The sequence below is a fragment of the Acomys russatus genome, chromosome 7 (assembly GCF_903995435.1).
Source record: "Acomys russatus chromosome 7, mAcoRus1.1, whole genome shotgun sequence".
NCBI classification, from domain to species: Eukaryota; Metazoa; Chordata; class Mammalia; order Rodentia; family Muridae; genus Acomys; species Acomys russatus.
The window spans coordinates 43,777,793-43,792,178 of NC_067143.1; the positions used below are offsets into that span (position 1 = coordinate 43,777,793).

Here is a 14,386-nt window from a genome sequence, read left to right on the forward strand (position 1 = left end):
CCTGTGTATGTGTATGTGCTGTATTTTTATATTTTTTAAATATTTATAGGTGATGGCAAGTTTTTTTGTCAACTTGACACAGCTGGAGTCATTTTGAAACAGGAAATCTGAATTGAGAAAATATGTCTCCATCAGACTGGCCAGTCAAGAACCTATGTTGTATTTTTTTTTAAGTAGTGACTGATGTGGGAATGCCCACCCAGTGGTAGGAGGTGCTACCCCTGGGCTCTTGGTCCTAGGTACTATTAGAAAGCAAGCCCATGGAGCAAGACAATAAGCAACACCCCTCCATGGTTTCTGCATCAGCTCTTGCCTTTCAGGTCCCTGCCCTGTTGACCTGACTTCCTTTGTGATGGAAGTCCCTGATATGTGGAAGTGTAAGCTGAAATAATGCCATTCCTCCCTACAATACTTATGGTCATTATGTTTGAGCATAGAAATAGAAACCTTAAATAAGACAATATGCAACTATTTCAGAGAATTGGCTTTTGTGGATGTGGAAAATGCGTAGGACAATTTAGAATCCCTTGGGAGGCTTATTCTTCATCACAGAAATTTCAAGGTTGCTTGTTTGTTTGGTGTGTGTGTGTGTTTATTTTTTCTAATTTTTTATTTTTAACATATACATTTATATTATTCCACATATATACAATAAACTGCCTATAGCAAGAAGAACCATGACACAATCAGGAATTATATAAATGTTACATTCTTAGTGTTTTGGCTATTTGCATTTGACAGCCTTGAAGAAGACATCTTCCCTATTTGGTGCATCTAAAATTCTGAATGTAAATCAATCTCCATCACATCTTGTCATTATCAACTTAAAACATCTATCTAGACCTAAAAAAAATCTTAACCCCTAAGCAACCAAGCTTTAGTGTAAAACTAAACTACCTGGTTTCCACCCCCTCAGAGACTTGAGAAGGAATAAAGGTGATTAGCTGAGTATGCTGGGAATGCAGGCTAGCAGCTTCCCAAATGAGAAGATGACAGAGACAGTTTGCTACCTGAAGAGCCACCCAAAACTCTCTCTAATGTTGGAGCATCATTTCAGTTTTAAGACCTTTCAATTGAGGCTAGAGTGATGGCTCAGCCATTAAAAATTCTTGCTACTCTCCTAGAAGATCCAATTTCAGTTTCTTCATATCCAGAAGATCACAACTACCTATAATCTGCTACAAGGATCTGATCACTTTTTGTGGCTTCAGCAGGCACCAGTGCAAGGTGTGTGTGTGTGTGTGTGTGTGTGTGTGTGTGCGCACGCATGCATGCATGAATGCCTATGTGCCTGCGTATGAATATACACACACATATACATACATATATATGCATAAATAAAGTTAAAATATAAAAAGATACAAATAAGTCACAGATATGTATCCATATAGTAAGACCATTGAAAATAGCAGAACTTATAGATTCAGTATGAAATTTCTAAAGATTTAAGACTAGGTGTGAACACCCAGGGCCTTCCTTCTGTTGAGGAAACTTATTTTTGAGATATATTATGTTTAGTCTCTGTTGCTTATACAGCTATGGGAGAGTATTATAAACACATGAATCATTTCAGAATGAAACTTAATTGATTTTATACAATATGAAGTACTTGTTTTCTGAGACCATAGGGGCTCTTTCTGTATAATCTGAGAACTTGGGGCTCTTCCATCTGTTCTAGTTTGTTTTAACCATTTAAGGCTCTTCCTTTGACCCTACACAGAAGTATGTTACACCAGATGTTCAGAGTTATTAGGAACGACTAGAGACCATTTGCATGGAATGGCTGCCTTGGGGCTTCAGCATTCAGTGCTCGCTGAGCCATTGCACTGAGCACAGAGCTTCCCAGTGTTCATTTGCCCCGGACCTCTTCTTCCTCTTTTTTCCCAGGTGATCCACAGCTCGAAGGAGGGGCTGATATAGTCAACAACTACTGTTGGTTTTAATTTTGTATTACTTCTGATCTGTTATGAAAAAAAAAAAAGATGTAGGGTGTTTAAAAGAATAAGATGTGTGAACGTTTGGAGTGTTTTTGTACCTAAGCAGGAGAATGCTTAGAGTTTATGGACATAGAATTCTCCCCCTTTGAAGTTGGACAAAGGCAAAGCTCAGTGTCCTGAAGACTTTCTAACATGTCTGTTAGAGTCTCCACTTCTGCGAGCTTTTTTCTTCAATAGATAGAGTGAGCTATTTTTTATTTTAATGCATTATAATTTATTCAGATTACATCCTGATTGTTATCCCCTCACTTGTATCTTCCTGTTCCCACCCTCCCTCCCTCTTCTCCTCTATTTCCCTCCCCTAGACCTCTGACAGAAGGGGCCTCCTCCCCCACTATATGACCACAGCCTCTCAGGTCTCGCCCAAATAAGCTGTTTCCCCTTCTTCTGTGTGCCCACCTGGCCTCCCCACCAAGGGGAAGTGATCAAATTGGGGGCACCAGAGTTCATGTCAGAGGAAGTCCCTGTTCTCTCCCCAATCATGGAGAATGAGTGGTTCATTGGTTAGATCTGAACAGGGGGTCTAGGTTCTCGGCATGCATTGTCCTTGGTTGGTGCCACATTTTGTGCAGACTCCCTGGGTCCAGGTCTGCCATCCTGGATGGTCTCCTTGTGTGGGTCCTTCCATCCCTGCATTCTTACATACCACTGTCAGTGCTTCACACAGAGTCCAGCAGCAAGTCCCAGCCTCTGTCCTGAATCCCTGCTGGGTGGAGTCTCTCAGAGGATATCTATTTTGGGCTAATAGCCACGTACAAGTGAATGCATACCATGAGTGTCTTTCTGGCTCTGGGTTACTTCACGCAAGATAATCTTTTCTAGTTCCATCCATTTTCCTGAAATTTTCAAGATTTCCTTGTCTTTAATAGCTGAGTAGTATTCCATTGTATAAATATACCACAGTTTCTTTATCCATTCTTCGGTTGAGGGACATCTAGTTGTTTCCAGATTCTAACTATTACGAATAAGCCTGCTATTAACATAGTTGAGCAAATGTCCTTGTTGTATGGTAGAGCATCTTTTGGACACTGTCAACAGAACAAAACAAAAACCTACAGGCTGGGAGAAGATCTTTACCAACTCTATATCTGACAAAAGGCTAATATCCAAAACATATAAAGAACTCAACAAATTAAACATGACCAAACCAAAATAAGCCAATTAAAAAATGGGTACATAGCTAAATAGAGAATTTCCAACAGAGGAACACTGAATGCCTGAGAAACACCTAAAGAAATACACAACTTCCCTAGTCATCAAGGAAATGCAAATCAAAATGACTCTGAGATTTCATCTCACACCTAACAGAATGGCTGAGATAAAAAGTTCAAGTGGTGTCACATGCTGGTGAGAATGTAGAGAAGGGGAACATTCCTCCATTGCTGGTGAGAGTGCAAACTTGCACAACCACTTTGGAAATCAATCTGGCATTTTCTCAGAAAATTGAAAATAGTGCCACCCCAAGACCCAGCTATACAACTTCTGAAAGAGTGAGCTATTTTAAAATATTGGTAGAAACCACAATTTTTTACCATCTTCAACATTTTAAACACATTATTCAGAAATGTTAATTATAGCCACCGCGAAACTCTAAGACAACCCATTCTCCATATTTTCCTCTTTCAGATTTGGAAACCATCATTCTAATAACCTTGTTTATGAGTTTTACTATTCCATGACAGCACATGAGAAAAATTATATAGTAATTGGCTAGTTTTGGGGTTTTTGTTTTGTTTTGTTTTGTTTTGTTTTTGCCTATTTTACTTAGTATACCATTCCTACGGTCCATCTGCGTTGGAGAAGATGTGACCCCTTCATCTTAAGGCTGCATAATAGTTCATCGTGTGCATTTACTTTACTTTGTTTATTCATTCTTTCATCCATGCATACAAGAGTTGCTCATCACTCCTAGCTAAGGTGACTCCTCCTATAAATATCTCTTCAGTATGCTGTTTCCTACCCTTAAATTCCACACCCAGATGCCTATCTCTGTAACCTGGCTTCAGGGCAGATGTCCTGCCTCACAGTTGTCTCACTTCACTCAGCCCTCATCAGAATGCTGTATCAGTGCTGAACTCACAGTCTGTGCTAACTCTGGGACTTGCGACAATACTTTCTCTCCCTTAGAATGAAGTTGAGCCAGCTCCTCCCACGGATTGTTCCCTTTCTCCTCACAGCCCCACTCATTCCCATTGGACAGTGTCTTCTTCTAGTGAACATCTTCTAGTGAACATCTTCTAGTGAACATCTCCTAGTAAATATCATCTTCTAGTGAACAGGCTTCTACTTTGGGACTCTCTTGGAGTACCTTCTCATTTTTTGAAATTTGCTAAACAGAATGTTTTTCTCCAAGAACTTTACTACAATTAAAGCTCCACGAGGAAAATAATATTTTGTTTTTCTCATTATTGACTCCTAGTAACTCGTGACTACAACTCCCAACCTACATTATTTTTACCTCATCATTAAGCAGATTGCCTCAATTAGGGAGGACTAAGGAAATTTAAGTTAAAGAATATCATATTGAGGGATTTTTACTGTGCTTACTACTCTTGTGTATCCAGATAAAACATTTACTAAATAGACATAAGGTTGAAGACAAACCAAGATGTGAAAGGAGAAATGTAACCACAAATTATCTTGGTTATAATATGTTTTAGGAGAGGACGAATTTGCTTGTGGACTTTTTAGTTAAAATTTTTATGATGATTAGGGAGCATACACCAGGTGGGTTTTATTAGCCTTGTGTAAGCTATTAGTTTATGAACACACACTCAAGGTATAAACTACTCTAATTGGAGTTAATTTTTTTGTGATGGTTGGGGAGCATACACCAGGTGGATTTTATTAGCCTTCTGTAAGCTATAACTTGATGAACACACAAGGTATAAAGTATTCTCCTTGTACTGATTTCACTTGGATGGGAAATTTTTATCAGTAATATCTCAACTTTTAAAATAAGTATTTCTCTCAGGTAATCTATTCTTTAAGGTTTGCTGAAACTTTAAAAATGTTAATATGCTGTCGAGTTTGTCTGTAACAGGGAGTAAATATACTCTACAGGAAATTTTACTTTCATTCTAACACATGTTTTATGACTTCTCACCAAGAAGTCACAAGGAACCCAACATTAGGGCCTGGCTACAAGCATCTTAGAAGTGAAAATGATGCTCTGGCCCTCATTCTCCATGACTTGTAAACTTCTGTCTTTGCCTGAGTTTGATGGTCTTAAGCGTATAATACCATCAGAATGTTTGCTCTTTAGTAGTAATCTAGGTGTCTTATTCGTTAAGAAACTGCTCAATTATAATCTCAAAGCTCGATTATGTGCATCTCTGTGAGAACATGTGCATAGTATGTTTTATATGGCATTTCATCATTTTTGAGGTGTATATGTTAAATATAGAATTTCCAAAACCAGTTCTAACTGACAGTTTTCAGTCACAACTACTGGAGGGACTCCAGGGGAGCTGGATCCTGCCTTATATCTGAATAGTGTTAGTGTTTATTACTATGACTTACTCATTCATTGTAAATCCTTAGTGGAAGGAGGGATAGATGGATAAGTACAAATTCAGTATTAGAAGATTTCACTCACAGAGTAAGACCAAGCAGAGACATGAGCAGACCTCACATTGTGAAAAAAGAAAAGAGACTGTGGAAAATGCTACATATGTACTGAATCTAAAGCAAAACACAACACAACAATAACAACAAAAGCAAACAGGTAAGCCAGAAAACTATTAAGCAAGGTATACAGCCAGGAGCCATGCTAGGGTCCAGGTAGATTTGTTATCTCATCCTGGGGTCTCACATATGGTTAGAAGGCTTGTGCATGGACCAAACTAACTCCACAGGCAGGTTATGAGAACTGATAATTATTGGCAGAAGAGGCCAGTAACACTGGCCTAGATGCATGCAGGAGTAGAGAGGGTAAGAAGTCCCTTACATTTAGAAAGAAATGGAGTAGCATCTACTGAATGTATGTTTGTTCTTTCTTTCTTTCTTTCTTTCTTTCTTTCTTTCTTTCTTTCTTTCTTTTCTTACGCTTTTCAAATCAGGGTTTCTCTGTGTAACATCCCCGGCTATCCTGTAGCTCCTCTGTAGACCAGACTGGCCTGGAACTTACAGAGATTCACCTGCTGAGTGCTGGGATTAAAAGCATGCACCACCAACACCTGGTACATCTCCAGAATCTTTACAGTAGTGGTTTTCAACCTATGGGTTGCAACCCCTTTGAGGGTCCAATGCCCCTTTCAAATAGGTTGCTTAATACCATAAGAAATTACAGTTATGAAGTAGCAACAAAAATGAATTTGGGAGGGTCACCACAACATGAGGAACTGTACTAACGTGTGGCAGCATCAAGAAGGTTGAGAACCTCTGTCTTAGAGGATCAAGCTGCAGCCTTGCCCTGTCTACCTGTGTATGGGTAGTTTGTGCTATTTTCTAACTCTTCTGTGATGTCTGCTGTAGCCTGGTGGATGTCAGCTCTCTCCAATGCTGGCAAGGCCTACCTACCACACACTAGGTAAGCTCTCCTTAAATACTGGTACCTGTTTGACCTTGATAAGGAAATGGGAAAATATGTAGAGTCCCTAGGCATGTACCATGAGTGAGGACTTGCACCAAAAGACCATGCTTCTTAAACGAAAGTAGTCATTTGAAGCTATGCTGTGTTGTGTCACTCTCAGACAAAACCCATCTCATTTCTCATTTATTGTTACAATATTTTATATACATGTACAAAGTCATATATGTGTAGTATAAATGAAACTAGGGGGACATCAGAGAGGGACAGAGAAGACAGTATACAGGAAGCCATATGATCACTGTGTAATACAAGCTTGTATAGAAATGACCTCACATGACACAGTGCTAGGCTACAAAACATTTATTTGTATTATCTCATTAGTTTCCCATAGCAACAACTGTCATGTCCCATTAGTCTGATTTTATTTTTTATAAAGCATGAATGAGCTTCAGAGAGCTTCCTTAGCTGCCTGAAGCCACATTGCTTGTCAGTAGAAGAAACAGAATTGAACCCCAGGACATTGAGGCACAGGCAATAACCATCACTTGATTACACATATTTCTGAAGTGAACATTTCCTCTTTTTGTGGGCTCCAAAGCTTTGGGGCAGTGTTGGAGTCTCTCTTCCATGGTGAGTGACTCTCACTGATGCTGCAGACTCACAGCTGGTGGGTTGAGTCAGACAGACTGCCCACGGGATCTTATTGTCCTCCAATGGATCCAGCAGCAGTGAGCCAGAGTATTACTCAGATAGTATTTGAAGTTTTGCTTCAAATGGACAAACTAATTGCTGGGTTCTTTCTAAAGTCATCGCTTTGATTTCTTAGTATTGCAACCACTTGACTCCAAAGTTGATCCTCATAGCAACTCTATTCTGGGCACCTTCTTCCTCCATTTCTCAGCTAGCAATGACTTCCCTGGCCTCTCCCCTTTGTCCAGCTCCCAAAATTAACTCAAATGAGCTTGAATGAAGATTTCCTAAGACCAGAGCATTTTCCCTTGCTACAAAATACACCTGATCTTCTTTTCTTCAACAGCAATACTTGATCATGTGTAAATGTTCTGTTCTGTTAATTATTTTAATTTCTGCAAGAAACACAGTTCAATGTATGTCATTAGCAATCACCTTGAAGTAGCCACTATGAGCCTATTACAGTTTAGCACTCCAGACTTTTGTCCTTCCTTATATGTTCTTCGGTGTGTTTTAGCATACTTACATGAGCTTGCTCCTCACTATATGTGACCTGCTGAGCTTAGAGGATCCCTGATTGAGATGACTTTACCTATGAGCTGTCCTTTTCTTGTTGCTCTAATTCAGGGCAAGAAAAACAGGGAGCTCTCTCAGTACCCTCCTTGTGTGTTACCATTTTTCTGTCTTTAAAATCCTATACCCCAGAAAGCACCAGGCAACAATCCCAGTGTCTTATGTAATGTTATCTTCCTAACACATTACTATGGTACCTGGCACTTCGTACGTGCCCAGTCAATCTGTGTGTTTACAAGTATTGAGAGAGGCTGTGTCACAGATACATGGAAGCAGATTAAGATACTGAGAAGCAAAGGACAAAACTATTTCCCTAGTTTCTACCACTTTTAAAATCACTACAAATCAGCGAAAGCATCAAAATCCGAGAAAAAAATTAGGCCCCTCACTGATTATATACAAGAGTACAGGCTTGTCTTTCCATGTATTACATCAGTTGTCCCTCTCAAAATCCCAGTGATATAGGAATGCTTCTACTCTCTCAGCGAGGATGCCAAAAGGCTCAGAGTTTATTTAACCAATTCTCAGTATCCTGTGGTAGGTAATAGATTAGGAGTTAGCCAAGTTATGTCTTTCAAACATGATTGTTAGCCACTGCTGGGGTCTTAGGGTTACCTCAGTTCAATGACCCCACAACTGGAATGGTGAGAGATCTATTTGGAGAATCCAGGTAATTGTTTACAGTCTATCTTCATCCTGCTGAAAGAAATAGCTGTGTGAAAAGTTCACTTTTGAAGGCTACTCTTTTTTTGTTTGTTTTTCTCTAATAATGAAGCTGCAAAGACCTTGTGACTACATGAAAGGAGGGACTTAATATGCACTAGGAATGCAGTGTCTTTTGAAATGCGTCTATATTTATAAAATAAATCCTGTTCTTTTCACATGTAACTGCAGTCAGATGAAGCTCGGAGTTCAGAGATACAGGTAGAAAGTGTGATGATGGAAGTTTGGACTCCTATTTCCATAGCTAGAACAGACATTTCTCCAACTACATTGGGCTGCAGCTTGCAGTCTGGCAATGGCTTCCTTGAAACACATCTTCACAGTGTATTCAATATTTTGAAGATTCTCTGAGCCTCTTTCCTTCTCACTTGGAAATCAGAATGACTGCATCTTCTTTGTCCTGTTTTGAGAACTGCCTGAGAAAAGTTTAAAAATACTCTTATTCTTGAAAAAAAAAATCACCCAGATTGTATATACCACCTTATGTAAAGTTATTTCACAACACCACACCCATTAGTTTTCCATGTCTCAGTTTGGTGTTCCATTTTGACATATTAAAAGAACCCAGGTCCCTTTAACTCTTGGGTTACTCAATGGATGAATCTGGCTTCTCTCTAATATGGATCCAGCTCGGAAAAAAAGCTGCACTCCTGACTGGGCTTCCAGAATCTTCTGTGGACAGATGGAGGGCAGTCCAGAGTAACAGTAGGGTCTCTCTTGATTATTTAAATCATCAGTGCTTTAAAAAGAATCTTGAGAGCCATTAACTATTCATGAAGGCAGCCTTCCTGGCAGCTTCTCCATTGTAGGTAATTACAGAGGGTTTAAAATATCTGACGTTGCTTGGAAGCACACAAAGCTCTGGCAGCTGCAAGCAGACAGCTGATTTGTAATTTAATTAACATCCTGGCTTGTCCTGTTCTTTGTGGCAAAAAGCAGGAAAGCATTTCCTTTTAGTTGTGAAATTTGTCTGAAAATTTTTTTAACGAAGCGCCTGGTTCATCTCTCACATTGGTGATCTTGCTTATATCCTACTCCAAGTCTGATAAAAGTTCTTCTTGCAAGTGTTCACTGGGTTAGCTGTTTGGCTGTCTGTGGGTGAGAGAGAGAGACAGAGACAGAGACACAGAGAGAGACAGAGTGACAGAGACAGCCAGAGACACAGAGACACAGAGACACAGAGACAGACAGACAGAGACTGTGTGTGTGTGTGTGTGTGTGTGTGTGTGTGTGTGTGTGTGTGTGTGTGTGTGTGTGTCTTTTTGGTCTTTGAATTAAAGATTGGGCCAGAGAAAATTCACTGGACTTTTAGCGAGGACCTAGCACATATCAGGTACTAGCAGTCAGGGATTAACAAAACAACTAGGGTCCTTGTTCCACAGACATGACAGGCAGGAAAACATTAAGAAAATAATTTTTTAAAAATGAATGCCAAATTTTAAAAGTGTCAGTCTTTCAGTGTCCCCTGAAAGCTTATAAAGCAAGGGCCAGTGTGTCAGAGGATAAAGACTCAGGAAAGAAGCAGTGAAAATTATGTCACATCTATCCTGCCTTTTCTCTTCCCATATTCCTTCTTTTCTCACCACATCTGAGAAGACAGAGAACGCTGCTCTGGTCAGAATGACATTCCAGAATTTATTTTTCCATTCATGAAGTGAACATACAGAAAAGAATCAGTGATCTGACCCCTTCACTCCCTGAGTTGAGGATTCTTCATCTTCTCTCTCTCTCTCTTTTTTTTTTTCTTGTTGTGTTTACCTCCTTTTCTAAATCCACTCCTTTCTCTCTTCCTTCCTTGCCTCTTTATCCACTTGTTTCTTCCTGAAATACAGTGAGTTGGGAAGGCTGCAGCACAGGCATGGACACAGGTCACAGGTTGGCTGAGAAAAATGGAAAGGAACTGGAAAGTGTCAGCTCTATATGCACAGGTCCCAAATAAGTAAAACGTCTAAAATAATTATTGAACTATACAAATGGTATGTTCCGTAACATAAAAAGATGACTAGCAGTTCTGCTCGATGGTGGTAAACTCTTTTAGAGAGGAAATGAAAGTCCTTCCTTTTCCGTAGCTTGTTTTTTGAGGCAGCCTCCTCCTTCTAGTTGGTTATTTTCTGTGTTCTGAGTTGTATTCACATATTTCCTAGGAATCATCACTTCCTTTGCAGAGTTGTTATTTATTTCATATTCTTACTGACTCTACACTTCTCCTGAAATAGGTTTTTCCTGCTTGCAAAAGACTTCTTTTTCAAAGAAGTTTTCTCTCTGCAAAGTCCCTTAGTCAACTATGTAGTGTTCAGAGTGAACATCATGGGAAATAAAAGTAAAGGTTTGGATTCAGCCCGTGGAGGGCTTAGCTGACAGAAGAGATGGAGTTTAATGCACAGAACACTTTGTCAATACAATTAACAGAAGCAACTTTGAGCAAATCATACGTATTTGGCTGGTGTAGAGATATTATTTTGTAATCTTGTACCTTCTTGATAGCATAGCTTTAAGGCTTAAGTAAGAAACCTCTTTCATATTCTTTGCAGTGTTTTCAGGTTGTATCTTTTAGTTGTAAGATGCCACGATATTACCAAGAGCTCACAGGTGCCCAGTGTTCTGGCTTTCCTTAGCTTTAGCTTTATACCACTCTCCACCCCTTTCATCTTCCTCCCCTCCTGCCCCTCTATTTACGTCTTCATATTTTTCTCCTTTCTCTCTGTCTTGTGGTAACCCATGCTGCAAGCGGGAAAGGGGGAGTAGAGTACCTTTTGTTCAACAAAAGATAGATTTTTATCTATGAGAACTTGGCAGACTTCTGACGTCTGTATCAGCTCTGTTCTACTCTGTCAGCACAGTACCACCTTCCAATCTGCTAGAGAACCTCCTGTGCTGGAACAAGCATGCTGTGTTCCTCTGAATTCTGGGCACTTCTGGATGGTTCTGACTAACACACTAAGATCAATAGAATGTCCTAAACAGGCTCTGGCAAGACTTCTTAATTCTAATCCATTCATGTGAGAGCCAGGAGTAGATTTAAAAAAAAAAAAAAAAAGATGAAGCTATTTTCATGCATGTTCTGCTTTGGTGGGCTTTCTGATTAGATAGACTATAACACTGATCAGATAATTTTAAAGTTAATTCTCTAAATCGCACAGATAATGCTCTCTCACTTCGTGTCATAGAGGCCCTGAAGTGTCAGAGATAAATGCGTTTCCACCTGTGATCTCCAGGCAATCATAGATTGTAGATACATGGGCAAGCAATTACAGTGTAGCTGTTATTCACTGATTAGAATCAGTGCAGCATTTTGTGAGGGTGCACAAAGGGGAAAGCTTGACATTCAAACGGTCATGGAAATGCGTCTAAGATCGTGATACCGAATCTGATTATTGGAGATATAAAAGGCTGACATGTTGGAATCCAGTGTTGATGAAAAGTTTTAGCTTAAAATCTCGGAAAAGGAGTCCTGAAGACAGAAAAAAAAAATGCCCCAAATAAAATTGACATAGAAAAGATGGCATAGAAAAGTAGCATTACTATTGCCTCTACTTTCATTAAAAATAAAATAAGAAATGTTTGTTGGCAAAGGGTAAGGGTTTTTGTTTGATGTTTTGGTTGGCTTGGTTTCAATCAGAGTTTTCTCTAATAGATCATACTTGGACAAGGAAGGGAGAAGAGCAATGAAGAAATTTCAAAGCAGAAGCCTTTGCTAATAGCCCCACTTCTTTGCCACCACCACAAAGCCCCCCCCCAAAGAGCCTCAGTGGCAATAGAAACTAGTCAAGGATCTGTAGAATGACATATGACTAACATGACTCAGAATTTTCTACAGCCTTAAGCCTGACCCTATAAAGGTGTGGCCACAACAGAATTGTTTAGGTAACTCTTAAATACGCCAGAAAGAGGAATCTTTTATCAGCCAAAGGATATATATTTCCACGACACAAGTGGACATGAACTTTGGGAAGATTTTACTATGAGTTTCCACAGGTCACCAAGATTTCCTTGTTACTTCCTTTTCTTGTGATAAATTTCTGCTACGAATGTGGTTTATTTTCTTCCTTATGTCCAGGTCACCATGTCATTCAGGCTGGTCTTGAACTTGTGATTGTTGAATGCCTTGTGCTTTGTACACAATATTCATTTGACTTGTATATCATTTGAGATCCCACATTATACTGGGAAGCTTTAGGCAAAGTTGATTCTGATCCATTTTTGCTTACATGGAACTTGATTTACATCATCACTGTGTGCAATGGCTTAACTGTTCCTATGTACACTATGTATAATTCAATTAAAGTCTTGTATCATTTTATGCTACAGAGCTGCAATTTTTCAATTTCTAGTCTCAACAGCAAATGTAGAAATGACTGATGAGGACAGTACATTATATTTAAGCATCTGATGCCCTTTGTTATGTGTTGAGTAACTATATAGTTGTGATATTCCTTAAGCCTGCCTTTATGATGCTTTATAATGAAAGAAGTTACAAATAGAAGGCAAAATATTTCTGGGTCTGCACTAGCTAAAACCTATGCATTCCCTCTAGTTCCTCAAAAGGCATGTAGAATTTCATTCAGTAATCACTTGTTGAAAATACTCAATAGGTAGGTACTTGTCTAAAGGGCTTGAGATATGATGTTGAGCACTGCTGAATTGATTTCAAACATGAAAATTAACACAGATTGATAGAAAATTGGAAACACTAACACAGCATAAAGGTAGGGGGTGAAAGAGGAGATAGTGTCTAACTAGTCCCTACTTTCTGGCTGTGGTGGTTGTGACAGAGCCTCCGTCAGAAGGAACTGAAAGGAGGAGCAGATGTAGGGTGGATATGGTCTAAGCCTAAGAAATAAAACCAGGCCTAGGGATGGGCTTTGTCTTCTCCCAGCGAAAACATAACCGATTAAGATAAATGTGAAATGTTAGCTCAGGCTTCTGAGGGATCTTGCCTTTCAAATTATCCACAGCATTAAAAAACAGAATTACAGTATTTATAGTTTTGAAGAAATGTTCAAGCCTCATCCCAGTGTGTAGTCACAGTGATGTTTTTCTATCAGGCTCCTGACTGAATCACCCAAGTTAGATTCATCTCCTTATGTGGATAGACATTTGACTGTAGATAGTAGAAAGTAGATTCTTGGTTGAGTTACCTAGAAAGACTCCCGTACCCAACCACTTTCTAGTTATCCTTGAAAAAGAATCTTACCTCCACTGACAGGCAAAATGGAGTATCTCAGAATGACAGTAATGGAAGCAGAATATGAGTCTGTTTTTGAATATAATTATAGCACTTTTACTTTTTTTTTTTTTTTTTTTTTTTACTTTAAGATTAATACTGCATTGGGCAGTATAAAAATCTACAGAAATGCATATACTGATAGTCAGCTTCTGAGATTGGATAATAAAGTGAATTTCTTAACCTGGGGTGGTTCTTGTTCTTGTCAAATTAAGTCTCACTGAAAACTAATGTCCAAGGAAGCGTATGTTTCATCTCAAATATAAGTGAAAATATGGCTAGAAGAAGTTAGATTTTTAGTGACCTGGTGTAAAAACAGAGTGTCACTGGGAATGGATCTGATGTAGCGAGAAACTAGAGAAGACACCTGTGATCATTTCTGGGTCCTGATCCCAGGGTGGGTGTGTAATGCGTAGGACACACAGACCAATCAAGGATAGCAAACAGTGGGTGAGTTGGGTTGAGAGTCAGACATAGAATGATTTCCTTCTCTTTTCCTCCATGGCCAAAACTCTGAAATAGTGTGCTTCACCAAAGGGATAGATCTGAAGGAGACGGACAGGATGAGATCAGGAGATAGGATTCCAGGCCCTGGAAACTCGGAGAAACTGACTGGGATCTGTATGGAAATCTCTAGCAATGGCC

The 14,386-nt window shown here is 39.3% G+C and overlaps 1 protein-coding gene across 12 annotated transcripts in view; it reads left to right on the forward strand.

Moving 5' to 3' along the window:
* Dlg2 (discs large MAGUK scaffold protein 2) overlaps positions 1-14,386 on the forward strand; it is a 1,899,378-nt gene that overhangs the window by 914,903 nt on the left and 970,089 nt on the right. The window lies entirely within an intron of this gene.